This window comes from Marmota monax, unplaced genomic scaffold (genome assembly GCF_021218885.2).
Source record: "Marmota monax isolate L192 unplaced genomic scaffold, Marmota_monax_Labrador192_F-V1.1 WCK01_AAM20220418_F8-fsc00054, whole genome shotgun sequence".
NCBI lineage: Eukaryota > Metazoa > Chordata > Mammalia > Rodentia > Sciuridae > Marmota > Marmota monax.
Window position 1 is genome coordinate 6402521 of NW_026692145.1, and position 14432 is coordinate 6416952.

Here is a 14432-nt window from a genome sequence, read left to right on the forward strand (position 1 = left end):
AAAAAAATGTATTTTCATTTGAGGTTTTGAATAGTTCTTACAAATACATAATGTGTTTACATATTTCAAGTTGTAGTTTTAGACATATATAAGAGTCTTTACAGAAAAAATGATGTTCTTTTATTTCCTTGAAACCTTGCTTCAACTGTCTAAATAGCTATTGACCTTTAAGTGAATATTTCCCAAGAGGAGTCATATAATTCCAAAGGTTAACTTTACTTTTGTCATGTACCTCCCCCACTTTACTTGTAAAATTCTGTGTAATACCTAATAGGTTTATGGTTTAAAAATCTCATCTCTCAGCAATGTTTATTAAATTCCTACTTGGTGCAAATTCCCCAAGTTAGTGTTTCGAAGGAAGAGGTACAACAGACTTAAAATACTTTTGTAGTAGCAGTTATCTAATTCTAATAAAATTTTATGATGTTATAACAAAATAGATATAACATCATAGTAGTGTTTTCTTATTACATATATTTTAATATACTGAATGACATAGGAGACTTTTATATCTGAAAAGTCTGTTATGAAAACACTTTGCCTGAACTTTAGAGGTTCCCCTCAAATTATTATTATTTTTTTCTTTTTTATGGAATACTCCATGAATTTACATGTCATCCTTGTGCAGGGTATATGCTTATCTTCTCTGTATCATTTCAATTTTACTATATGTGTTGCTGAAGTGAGCACTTTTTTTTTGTTTTTTTGCAACTGGATATTGCTGTACAAAATAGGGTCACTTCTCTGGAAGTTCTTGAAGACTACTTGCCCAATAGCTTCCATATTTACATAAAAGGAACATGAATTTTAGAGAAAATAGGACATTTTGATAATCATTCTTTTAAAATCATGACAACCTGAAGTTACAGTACTTTTTTATTCCTAGGAAAATTGGATAGCAGTATGTTGATGTTTGGAGGAGAGTGTATGTCATAGTAATTTATATAACCAGGTGATGTAAGAGAATATAAGTCACACTAAGTAAACAGAATTGATTGAACTAAATTACAAAAAAAAGTGCAACTCATACTGAAATTCCCATCAGTTTCTGTCTAGCATGTCCTTTATTTAACAATAATGGGCCAAGTTCATCCTGAGGACAGGTAAGCATTTAGGAGCAATAGTATTGTATTTTGTTTTGTTTCATAGGATTTGCTCATGATTTATCTAATTTGTGCTAATGATCAAAATAGGAAGTCTTTGCATGTAATGATTTTTTTTCACTATGGAATTTTAGAGAGTTTTAATACTGTTCCCTGTGAACTTCTATAATAATTCACTAGTGGAAAATGCTCTACAACAATTCATCATGAGTTATCCCAGGATACCTAGTTAGTCTTCAGGCAATGGTTAGTGCATGTGGAGGAAATAGCATGCTGATTTGCAGTTATAATTGAAGAAAATTACTTGAGAGGATTCTGACAGCACAGAAAATAGGCCAATTAGTTACCCAACTCTCATCCTCCTGTGATTCATGATTGTCTCCATTTAATTTTGCTGTCATTTATGAAGTGAGGTTAAGAATAGATTAGCTTCTTTTAGCCACATCTTACAATTAGCTCACTCCTTTGCTACTGCTTCCTTTTTTAATAGTATGATTAAGTTTAAAAACCAGTGGTCCTCAAAACTTTATTTAACAGTTATTCATCATAAAGCACTAGCTAATGTTTAAAACCACCTCAGTACCATGACTTAACAATCAGTCATGCTCAGAGTGGGGGTTCCCCCCCATCAAAGAGTCATCAAATGCTACTTTATAATAATTAAAATCAAACCCAAGGAAACATAATAAGCTTTGGCCAAGAAAATACATATGAATGTCTTTAATTTTATAAAATGATAAGTTAATTATATGAGATTAAGGCAAAATATAAGCATAGTACAAAAAATCCACCTATAATGTGAAATCTAGGAAATTAAAATTTTCCTTCATGCCTCTGTTTCTTTTAATTATGTCAAAATATTACTTGTGCTTCCTTTGAGCAGAGAAATAAAAATCATGAAAATAAGAACATTCTGGTTAATGTAGACACCAAAAGGTCATCATAATTTTTCACATTTGTATATAGTTTGGCTAAGAAACTTTGAATTTGAATTCTGTTTGTGTGTATGCACGTGTGTGCATGCCCTGTCTCTACAACAAATACACACTCCTGAAAGATCAGAAAAAGGCTTTTGTTTATACTCTTTTCCACCCAAACACCTACTTTATCTCTCACAGTAGGAACTAAGTATATTTATGTGAGAATAAGGAATTACCGCATGAACTTGATTGACCTGTGCTAAATTGTTCTATTTTATGTACAATACTATTTTTTTAAAATTTTTATTATTGGTTGTTCAAAACACTACATAGTTCTTGATATATCATATTTCACACTTTGATTCAAGTGGATTATGAACTCCCATTTTTACCCCATGTACAGATTGCAGAATCACATTAGTTACATATCCATTGATTTACATATTGCCATACTAGTGTCTGTTGTATTCTGCTGCCTTTCCTATCCTCTACTATCCCCCTGTACAATACTATTTTTATCTGTCTAATTGAGTCAAGGATTGTCTAGTGTGGATTATTTAGGTCCCTCAAAAGACTTTACTAGAGGCTATAGTACACTATAACTTTTATTTTTCATGAAAATACTTTCAACATCTGTCCATTCATCCAATTCATCTTCCATCTATAATCTATTTATATGATTTCAAATTAATTTGTTTTGAATATTTTGAAATATTCCAGGACAAAGATGGGTTAAAAACCAAGTTCAGGGAACTTTGATTTATACTTTAATTACCTGTTTAATTGGGGTGATTATTTGTGCAATTATTTGAATTTTCTGGGCAGTAATTATGAAATAAGAGGGAATTATCAAATTGTAAGTGTATTTTCAGTTGTGTATAGAAGTCCAGGTATACTCAGGCCAAGTATGAACACATGTATATATTTAAATTGAAATATCATTTAATGCATACATGTCACTCTTGAAAATCTCTAAAATGAAAGATGCTTGTTATGTGGGGAATCTATTTTTTCTTGAATTTCAAAATACTTGTGTGAGATCTCATCCACATTTCTGTGGATTGAATAAAGTGTTTGATTATAACTGAAGTCATGTGAATGGCTTCTAAAAAGTCCATTTATATTCCATTTATTCAAGGTAGAAAGAAAACCAACCCATGTCAACATTATCTTGCTTCTCAAGATTCTAATTGTTTCTTGTAAAACATAGAACATAATACTGAGGACTGAAACAGTTCAGAGAAAAACATTTTAAATACCATCTGTAAACTCTTGTTTGAATTTTAACATTCTACAGGAAGACAGCATAAAAATTTGAACAGAAGTTCCCTATAAAAAGAGAAACCAATTGTGCATCTTTATCAATTTCACTTTTCATCTCCCTCAATTATAAAAACACATTATGGAACAGATTACTCAACAAGCCAAAGAAACAAATTGAAGTGCAGTTAAATTGAAAACATCTTCTTCTTTTTTATGATGAACAATTTTAAAGAATATACTTAACAATATAACTTAGGTATATTTTGTATTTTCTAAAAACAATGGCTTGGTTTAAGGAAGATTATAATTTATACAAGGGACAGACGATGCTTTGATTTATTTTCAGGATGGTCATATAAATATTTATTTCCTTCTTATTATATCAATATCCATTTGTGACATGGTTATTCCAGAGTTAAGTACATAATACATAGAGAAATAGTAGAGTTCTTTAAGTTAATCAACAGAATTACATGAGTACATAAATTGTCCTATCCTTAGGAAAATATAGTATTGTTGAGAAATCAATATTTGTATCAACAGCTAATCAGAAGAAAAATTTGTGGATTGAAGTTATGAAGTTATTTATGTTTTACATATAAACTAAAATAAAGTGAGAGATGGAAGTGTAAAAATTAAATTTGTCAGGAAAATAAATTGAGTAGGATTAAATTGGAAGGAAAAAATTCAGTAATGATTCTTTTAAGTTGTGTGTGTGTGTGTGTTTCTCTAGGGATAGAACCCAGGACCTTGTGCACGAGAGGCAAGCATGCTACCAACTGAGCTATATCCCCAACCATCAGTAATGATTCTCTATATAAGTTATATGTTGGAATTTTGATGATAGTGTTTATGAACTGCATGTAGTCCTGTTCCCAATCAAAGTTATTTTCAAAAAGTTTAAAAAGGAGTGATTTACTTTGCAGACCATTTTGAATCATTATGATACAAAATCTGGAAGGTAAAATATATGATCAAACTAATTATTTGACAATTTTTAAACTAAAAATGTCTTCTTAAATTTAATTTTACATGAAATTAGTATATTTAATTGGATTTGTAGATTTATCTGGTGCTAGACTCCAGGAATAACCTATTAATTGATATTGTGACTTGCTATAAGAAGTAAAATAAAATGTGCAAATAGATAATATAATGGCCTGTTATCAGGATTATATCCATATACCATATCACTTAATTGTTGAATATTCACTGAGTGATCCATTATGTGAATTTGGAAATTAATTGGCTATCTATTTCTTTAGTTAAGTAGGTCAGTAGTATAAGTAATAGGTATGTTTGGATTTTCAAGTAGACTTTAATACAACTTCTAATTCTGATAGCCTTATGTATCTAACCATTTAGAACTTCCCCATCAAAATTTCACTTAAGAATGAAAGCTAGCATGATTATCAAATTCATCATACAAACAAGAAAACATTCAAGCATGAAAGATGACACTAAATTTAACTAATAGTATTTCTTTAAAATATTTATTGCCCTATGGGTTATTTTGATTTTACTGATGGATCTATAAAATAATTTTCAAAAATATTTTTTCTACAAAACAACATCTATTTAAATTAAGGGAAATATTTTATTCATGTAAATTATGTAAAGATTAAAACTGACATAAGCATAGAAATTATTACTGGTTCATAGTTATATTCTTAAGTCAGCATCTTAGTTCTCTCTTTAATGCCACCCTAGTGGTATTTTCCTGAATGTGTTTATATAGGGTCTTATTTTTAGCCATAACATTTCCTTCAAACTCCTTCACAGTTACATTATTAGGTTAATAAATCTGGGATATTTAACATAGTAAATTTACTTCTTTGTAAACTACAATATGATTATCTAAGAAAATATTTCTACAGCTGTGAGATACTTTTTGAGCTTGGAACAAAAGTTTTTACTGATATTGTCAATTTGAATTTTATTTTCATTTTCATATTTTTAAATGTATTAATATTATGGCAAAATATTTTCTCAAAAAGCATGTCATCCTCCTCTCAATCTCATTGAGTTTCACTCCATTAGAAGCCACACTCACACTTTCAAGATAATCCTTTCTGCATCTTGGTACTCTACTCACAGTAGTTGAAGTTCAAAATTGTGTGTGTGTGTGTGTGTTCACGTGCGTATGCACTCACTGTATCTATTGAAATTCTTAAATGATTTTGAACAAAGTATAACCAATATTCAGAGAACTCTTTGTAAGTATGAAAATACTTGTTAAGTTTTGACAACCATAACTTCTATTTCAATAAATAGAATATCTTTGATGCAGTAATGAAGTAATATTACACCAAAACCACACATTTTTCTACATATGTATGAGGTACAATGCAATATTTCAATTTATGTATGCATTAGAAAATAATCAATTCAGGGTTTTTAGCATATCCATCTCAGTTTTTATTGTAGCTCAGTTTTCAAGTGAAGTTTTTCTGTATATAAAATTCTGTTTGTCAGTTTTTGTTTCCTACTAGTCTCCACTGTGTCTAATAAAAGATGAGCTATTCATCTTAGTGGGTTTCCTTATATGTGATAAGTTGATTTTTCTTGGTGCTTTCAAGATTTTCTCTTTGATTTGATTTTAAACATTTCGATTATGTGTTTAACTGTACATCTCTTTGCATTTATTTTTCTTGGAGCTTCTTGTGTTCCTTACATGTACTTTTGATTTTTATGAAAATTATAGTTTTCAGATATTTCTTAAAATGGTGGTTTTACTTCTTTCTGAGACTCCAATTATATATATGTTTGTATATTTCATAATATCCTACAGATCTCTGAGTCTCCATTTCTTGTAGTTTTCATTCAGATTGGATATACTCTATGTTTTTTTATTCAAATTCATTTATTCTTTCTTCAAATATGCTAGTGAGCCTTTTAAGTTATTTTTTTCATTTGTTATTTTATATTATTCTTTATAATTTCTGTATCTTTATTGGTATCTTGATATTTACTAAGTCATTTTCATTATTCTTTATTTCTTTGAGTATCTTTTCCATTCATTATTTAACCACATTTCTAATAACATTTTGAGGTCTTTTTCTGCTGTTTCCCACTTTCTTGCTAAACACAGATTCTATTAAATTTCTACCCCCTATTTCTTTTTAAAAAATTTATCCTTGTGCCTAGGTCATACTTAACTGTTTATCTGCATGTTTTATATTTTTTTGAAAATAGATCTTTTTGGAAAAAGCATTGCAGCAACTATATATTGTGATTGCTCCCTATTTTTTTCATTATTTTATCTTTAATTCCATCCCTTGATTGATTCAGTGTAGTCTCTCTTACAGCATATAGCCCATGATTTCTATACACTATTTAATATTTTCATTTTTATTATAAGCCTTCCTTTATACAGGGAATACCTGGACCAGGATATTTTAGTGGTCAGCCTGTAACCGGGCAGATATCGGTCTTCATTATTTTGAGCCGATATAGCTTCCACCATTTCCAGTGATCACTTTTAAGCTTGAGAATTCGTTAAAATCCCACACATTTAAACAATTTATAAGTGTGCCCCTGACTTAACTTTATGCATTCACAAGGCCTTGTGTTCATCCAGGGATCAATAGTTCACCAGGGCCCTTTCTAGTTTTTATAGCCTTCCAAAAAAGTGGAAATATGTGGGAATTCAAAGCTCATTATTGTTGTCTATTTCTCTATATCCCTGTTAATTTTCTGGCTCATCTACTATATGTTTGTTGCCTGAACCAGCATTGCAATCCCAAGATTGCTATGCCATTTGCCTTTTTCAATTGCTTGCCAACATGATCATGCTTTATCCTGTGACCTGACACATGGAAATCTTTTGTTCCATCCCAAATCATGACCTACTCCTCTGGCAGAAAAGTTAAGTATTTGTTAAACCCATTTGAATTACTCACTAATATAACTGATGTGGGATGGAGGGATAAGAGAAGCCCCTTAAAGCATTACAAACTCTTATAAAGTACTGATACTCAGTACTTTTTCTTGAATATATGTCTTTCAATTTGTTTTATGCAATAGGAAGATGTTTAAAATCCGGAAATTATAGGATTTGATAATTCTGTACTGTTCTGTTAGCATTTTCATTGTTTTGTGGTAGATGATTTCTGATCCCTTCATTATGCCATTCTAGAAATATTTAATCTTTGAATCTGGTTTTGTACTTTGTTTTTGACCCTGAATCTAACTCTTGATAGTTTTTTTTTTTTGTTGTTGTTAGTTTCTCACTTTGGTAGTTATCTTTTTGTTTTAAGTGAATGATTATTGGATATTTGTAGGAATATCTGAAGCCTAGAATTAAATTACTTTTCACTTTGGTAGTTATCTTTTTGTTTTAAGTGAATGATTATTGGATATTTGTAGGAATATCTGAAGCCTAGAATTAAATTACTTTCTTCTAGTGAATATTTGTATTTGTTTAAACCAGATGCCTGGAAACCATATGATCTGAAAAATACTTTTAAGCTTTCTGGTTTTCACTTTTAAAAGACAAACTGAGAATATTTTCTTGTGGTTAAGAACTTTCAAAAATTTATATATATATATATATATATATATATATATATATATATATATATATATATATTTTTTTTTTTTTTTTTTTTTCTCATTTACACTGAGATGTGTCTAAATCTGTGCGTTTCCTGGTAGTCAAATTGTTCTCTTGTTCTTTCTTTCAATAAAGTTTTCAGTAATTTGGCTTTATGCAGTAGTATCCTTTATCTTCCCATTTTACAGTTTCTTTGAACTTTATCACTTACTTATAGTGTGCCATGACATTAAATCAAAAAATGCCAGGCCACCAAAATTTTCAGATACTCAGAGGACAGCAGTCTGCTGCAAGTAGACATATTTATACACATATACATATATTTTTTGGTCTTCTTATAGTTAGCATAATGGATACACAAAGATTTCCATTTTCTAATCTCTGGTATATAGGAATATGATAGGTTATATGACAAAGGAAAATGAAAGGTGCAGATCAAAATATAATTGCTAATCAGCCTTCATATGGGGAATCATCCTGGAGTATGTAGGTAGGACCAATGTAATCAGAAGAATCCTTATTAAAAGGAAGAGTTAGGCAAAAGACAAACATCTAGAGACATGTCAGCATGAGAGGGACTAGGCTTAACAATGTCAGCTTTGAAGCTGAGGAATGAGGCCCAAAGCCAAGGAATACATGCAGTCTTTAGCAGCATTTTAATATACTTTGAATAATTAATCCAGCATTTTAAATGTTCTGTCTCATGAGCCTTTCTCAGTCTATACTTATCTATATTACCAGAAACATTAATCCAGGGAAACATCTTCACGAAAATAAAATTTGTATTCATCTATTGTCAATGCAAGATTCAGACTCCTGTAGCTTACCTCAAATAATTATGGGGGCTGGGGATATAGCTCAGTTGGTGGAGTGTTTGCCTTGAATGCACAAGTCCCTGGGTTCAATCCCCATGCACCACAATAAAAAAAAAAAAGATTAGGAGAAAAGATGGGTTATTTGGGTCAGATCTTCTTGTCATTTTCACTTACTTTTAGCTAGCTGAATAATCATAGCTTCTTATTTTTATTCTTGCTATCCCTGAAAAAATCCATAATTATATTATTTAATGCTTAGCTTCCCATACCTCTGCTAAGAATTACATCAGGATGATAATTCATTTTCATTTTTTTGGTATGGTGGATGGAAATGAGATCTTTACACATGCTAAATATATACTCTATCACTGAGTCACACCCTTCATTTTGTTTAGAAAACATTTGTAGGCCTTAGCCAGTATTTTTTAAAAAAGGAAGGGATGGGGAGCAGTGTAGGTCTTGACTGATTCACATGTAAGGAATGGGCAGGCATGGTGGCTCATGACTGTAATCTCAGTGACTAGGAGTCTGAGGAGGATCACAAGTTGAAAGCCAGCTTCAGCAATTTATCAAAGCCCTAAGCAATTTAGTGAAATCATGTCTCACAATAAAACATAAAAAAGGCTGAGGATATGGCTCAGTAGTTAAGCACCCCTGGTTTCAATCCTTGGAACAAAAAAGCACAAATTATGAATGTAGTAATTTCAATAGTAACCCTTTCTTGCTCTGTACATCTGTAAGCTGTAAATCTCATGGTTCTCAAAAGCTTCATAAAAACTTAATCTTTGGCATTTTCTCTAATAAATATATAATGTTATTTTTTTGCTCTGATATTTAGTTAGTAAGAGCCCATATGCTTTTGATTTTTCATAGCTCCTTGACAATTTTTCTCTACAAATTTTTATGGTACTTGGGATTGAACCCAGGGCCTCACACATTCATCTACATCTGTAGCACCCCACCCTCTTTGTTTTAAATTTTGAGACAGTTTCTTGCTAAGTTGCCCAAATTGGCCTCAAACTTATGATCCTCCTTCCTCAACCTTCCAAGAAGGCATGCACCATCACCAAGTCTTGTCCGATTTTGATATTCTTTCTTTATACTTTCAAAAGTTATAAATGTATGATTTTAAGTAATTTATTTTCTCTAATTTCAGTAGTGTTTTGAATGAGTGGAAAATTGTGTATACATACTGCAATCTAAAATGTAAACTTTGTATAGAAGTTTTATAATGGAAATATTCCATATTACTTTTATAAGATTACATTAACTTATTCTATATACAATAGAATCTCACACAATGATAAATATGAAATCTCACTCAAGGTTGGGCATGATGGTGCATGCTGGTAATCCTATTACTCAGGAGACTGAGGCAGGAGAATGACAAGTTTGAGGTCAGACTCAGTGACTTAGAGAGGCCCTAAGCAACTTGGTGAGACTGTCTCAAAATATAAAATAAGAAGGGTTAAGGATGAAGCTTAGTGGTAGTATCCCCCTGGTAAAAATGCCTCGTACCCCACCACACACACACACACACACACACACACACAACTCACTGTAAATATTGAAATAGTTTTACATCTGTGACTATGAGAGACTAGCAAAATATAGGGTATAATATTAAAAATAATTCCATTTAGGCAAAATCAAATATAAATACATTAAGATAAATCTAATTCACATAAAATATCAGTGTCACATGAATGAAAGGTGTTAATACTGTGACTACACCTTACTATTTGGTCTATCTTAAGAAACAGACAAATCAAAGTTAAATTATTATAAATTAATGTTCCATGGAACATATTGGAATGTTAGCAATAGGAGATAAAAATAAAATACAGGCAAGATTTTGCATTCAAATCATTAAACATAAACTCTGATTATAGTCAAATTATTTGTTACTTTGACTCTATGTATCTAAAACCTTAAAAAATAGTGAATATTCCAATAAAGGGATTAATTTCATAAATGTTTATAGGTATATACACCATATAAGAATTTTATCAAAAAAGCCAATTAGAATATTAAAAATATGGAAAATTACATCATAAGCATAAGTAGTAAATCAAACAATAAGTACCACATGGTCACTATGGATTATGATATATAGTTGTATTTGTCCTGGCAAGCTGTTCATCATGTATCATTTAGGGTATTTGTCTATAAAATGAATTATATTATGGTATTAAATAATACACCTTTGATCAAATAAAACAAAAATATTAACAATGTCTATGTCTGATAGGTGGAACTAAGTATGATTTAATAATAATTTTTGACTTATTTGAATTCTCTAAATTTTCAAGAGTAATAAGTTATGAATACGAGAACAGACTTTACACCAGAAACAACTTGCATGAATTAAAATTACAACTTTGTTTTAGACTAGCAGTGTGTTTTGGTTAAGTCACTAAGTTTACCCACATGTAAGCTTCAAATAATAATATTACAGCTTGAGTGTTCCTAATCCTAAAACCCTAAATTCAAAACTCTTTGCATTGCCAACATGACACTATTCTTAAATATAAAGATAAAAGAAGTTTAATTTCAACATTTAAATAGCAACACAAAATAAAATAAATCAACTCACAAGTTTTGGTTCTTGACATATATTTAGCTTTCATTTTTGATTGGTGAAGAGATATAAATGATTACCTCAGGACTGTTTATCATGTAAATTGACAGCAATAGAAAATACTTATGTTTTGTTGTTCCTAACTTGCATTTAAAGCAAAACGAACACCCACTACACATATAATTTATGTCTAAATGCCTAGAGGAAGCTATATCTCAAGACTAACACAAAGCAAGGACAGCTTCCTCACAAATCTGAATTGTGTTCAATAAGAAAATATATGACTTTTCTTTCCCACTCCTGAATGTCTTTGCTTTGTTTTAAATATCAAATAACTAGAGCGTAACAGACAAAGGCACTTTATAAATACCCAGACAAGTACTTGGTATTCCCAGAATAGATTGTCCCTTCTCTATTATCAATACAAATAATTCATTCTCAGTATCAATGGATGTTTGCAACTACTGTAATTCTTTCCAAAAGACACAGGTGAAATTTGGACTGAAATATTTCTGTTAAATAAATTATCTTTCAAACATTCAGAATGTAAACACAGGTAAAACCAGCTTTCCAAATGTGTGTCTGTCTTCTCAAAAGTGTAGAATTAACTGAATTATAGAACAAGGCATTTGGTTTTCACAGGTCTTTTGACATTCTCTTTGAGCATTGACATAACACATTAGGGAATGTGCTTTTCTTTCATCTGTATTTTATGTTATAGGTGGCTTCCTTGAAAGGTCAGAAAATTCCCAGATCCTGCTGCCTATTGAGTAACTGGGCATGAGGGTAACCTCAAAAGAGGAATTCATCAGCCATTTTCAAATTAGCCTTCTTTCCTCATTTTGAGCATATCAGTGGTCAACTTAAATATGCATTATTGAATCAAGATGCAAAAATTTTAAAACGAGCACACGAATAAAATTTAAAGAAAAGTTGGAATACTTGGGATTAAATATTTCTTTTCTAGTTATATTTGAAAAAAATCCATTAAGTGGCTCACAAATGAAGTAATTGTACGTCTTCTATACTTGACTAAGAAAATTTAAGAAGGCATGCTCAGATATTTCAATTTAATTTCTAAAGCTTCAGGACCCTTGAGGGCTGGGGAGGTAGCTCAGTGGTAAGCACTTGCCTAGCATGTGTGAGGTTCTGGGTTGCATCCCCAGAGGCACACACACAAAAATATTAAGGACCTTGTTCATAAGTCCTAAACTCTTTTCTCAGTCTTCTCTTGTGGAGGAGTTCAACCTGAAGATAAAAATTAATCATACTTTAAGAAATCTGTACAATTAATGCATATTAATCAAAATATAATTGAAAAATAATCTGTTTCCAGGAGGGTTAAATGACAAATTCAGATTAAGAAGAGTCAAATCAGTAAAAAGTGAGAAAGTCAGAATTCTTTGACTTTGTTATTAGTGCTGAAACTTGGATGTACCCAAGTGAGATCACAGTGCAGCTAGAAGAGTGTGTGAGGTGAAGAATGGGAATTAGATCTATGTCTAGTCTGGAGTCTGTCATTGAATCCTGAAGTGTGCTTGGGTTAGCAAAGTGTTTGCTTTTAGAAAAACTAGTAGTAAAAGCATAGCTCATTCAAATTTTAGTGAGTTATTCTTTGTGCCATACAATAAAAATTAAAGAGGAGAACAAAAACAACTTTTGATTTGAAGAAAGTTAATGGTATTTCATTAACAAACTGTAAATAGTAACAGCATAAGTTGGATGGGAAGCTGCTTTCACAGGCCATAAATGCTTAATGTTTATTACCAATAAAAGTCAAAGGAGCATTTAGTAAAGCAGTTTACCAAACAAACATTAAATACTTTAATGCATTAGCTTCAGTGGACAGAATCAGGCTATTTAATTAGCAATGAGTAATCTGTTAAGCTTTGATTCACCACAAATGATGTGCAGCTTAATACGGGATGATAGTCTTTGAAAGCAAGTGATGAGGACAAAAGCCAGTTTGGGGTAACAGGATGATACACTTGAAAAGATGGGATGAAAATAAAGACCAATTTTGGTATAATTAAGTCTCATACAGAACTAAAAGTAGCAGCATACTTATCTTACTTTTCATGGTGTGGTACAAAGAAAACGACTCTCAATTTTTAGAGTTTTTTTTTTAACCTAAGCTTCAGTTTCTTCATCTGTAAAATGAGTCCTCTTTTACTGGGTGGCTATAGGACTAATGATTTACATATGCATTGTTCTGGGAAATGATGAATATTCATATTTTAAATTTTTAGTTTATATTATTTGACTCTTCTGTTTCCTTTATTGATTGTGAACACACTAGCTCTTTCTACTACTAATACTAGTAGTGCCATTCTATGAGAACAATGTGGGATAAGCTATAAAATCCCTTTGGTATTCAGAAATAAGAAAATCACATATTTAGTGAGAAACATTTATTACAAGGGTATATAAGACATGACTTAATTTGCCACTTGTCAACAGAATTTTATAATTTCTAACATTGGAATATATGCTGTTCTGCATAGAAAAAGAAAAGGAAAAAACACACATTATCATTTGTAGCAGCAGCCTGAGCTGAGTAATATAATTTACATTTATTGATCTAGAATTTTTACTTCCCCAAAGATATTTTGTTTGGGTGTTTTTATTATCATTTACTGTAAGAGAGTTGGGTCAAACCACCTCAGAGTGATCAGTTATTCTTGTATCCAGCTAATCTATAGGTGCATTCCACTTGTGCACTGTTCCCTACACGTCAATTGTGTCCAATTTTGCAGATTTTACTTTTCTTACATAGTACCTCAAAGGAAATAGTGTAGCTTTTGCTGGAATGACCTGTTGGGGCTACTCTACTTAAAATGGAGAACTTATTTAATGGAATGTTGAAAAGTTTTATGGAAATGTTTTGACAACATTTATTATGAAGCATGGCATTCTTTAGATAAGGCACTAAGGAATTTATATATGTTAACTCTATTTCCACAACCCTGTGAGAGAGTTGACTTACCATGTATTAAAATTTATATATAAAATAAACTAGAAAAAATAGCAGAACTACTCTTTGGGAAGAAAGCCACTAAGCTTCTGGGAATGTTTTTCTTTGTTCTTGAAGTGCCCTCTTCCATATCCACCCACTTAAATTCCACACATTTTTCAAGGCCGGATTCATGCCACTTTTACCATTTAGTCTTTCTTGATCTATTGAACCATATGTAG

At 31.0% G+C, this 14432-nt stretch overlaps 1 non-coding gene across 1 annotated transcript; it reads right to left on the reverse strand.

The window, feature by feature from the left end:
• Window positions 1-583: 583 nt before the first annotated feature.
• LOC124075290 (U6 spliceosomal RNA) lies at window positions 584-690 on the reverse strand. Its single transcript, XR_006845994.1, has one exon. It is a non-coding gene; the product is annotated as a U6 spliceosomal RNA (small nuclear RNA).
• Between the last annotated feature and the right edge of the window lie 13742 nt (window positions 691-14432).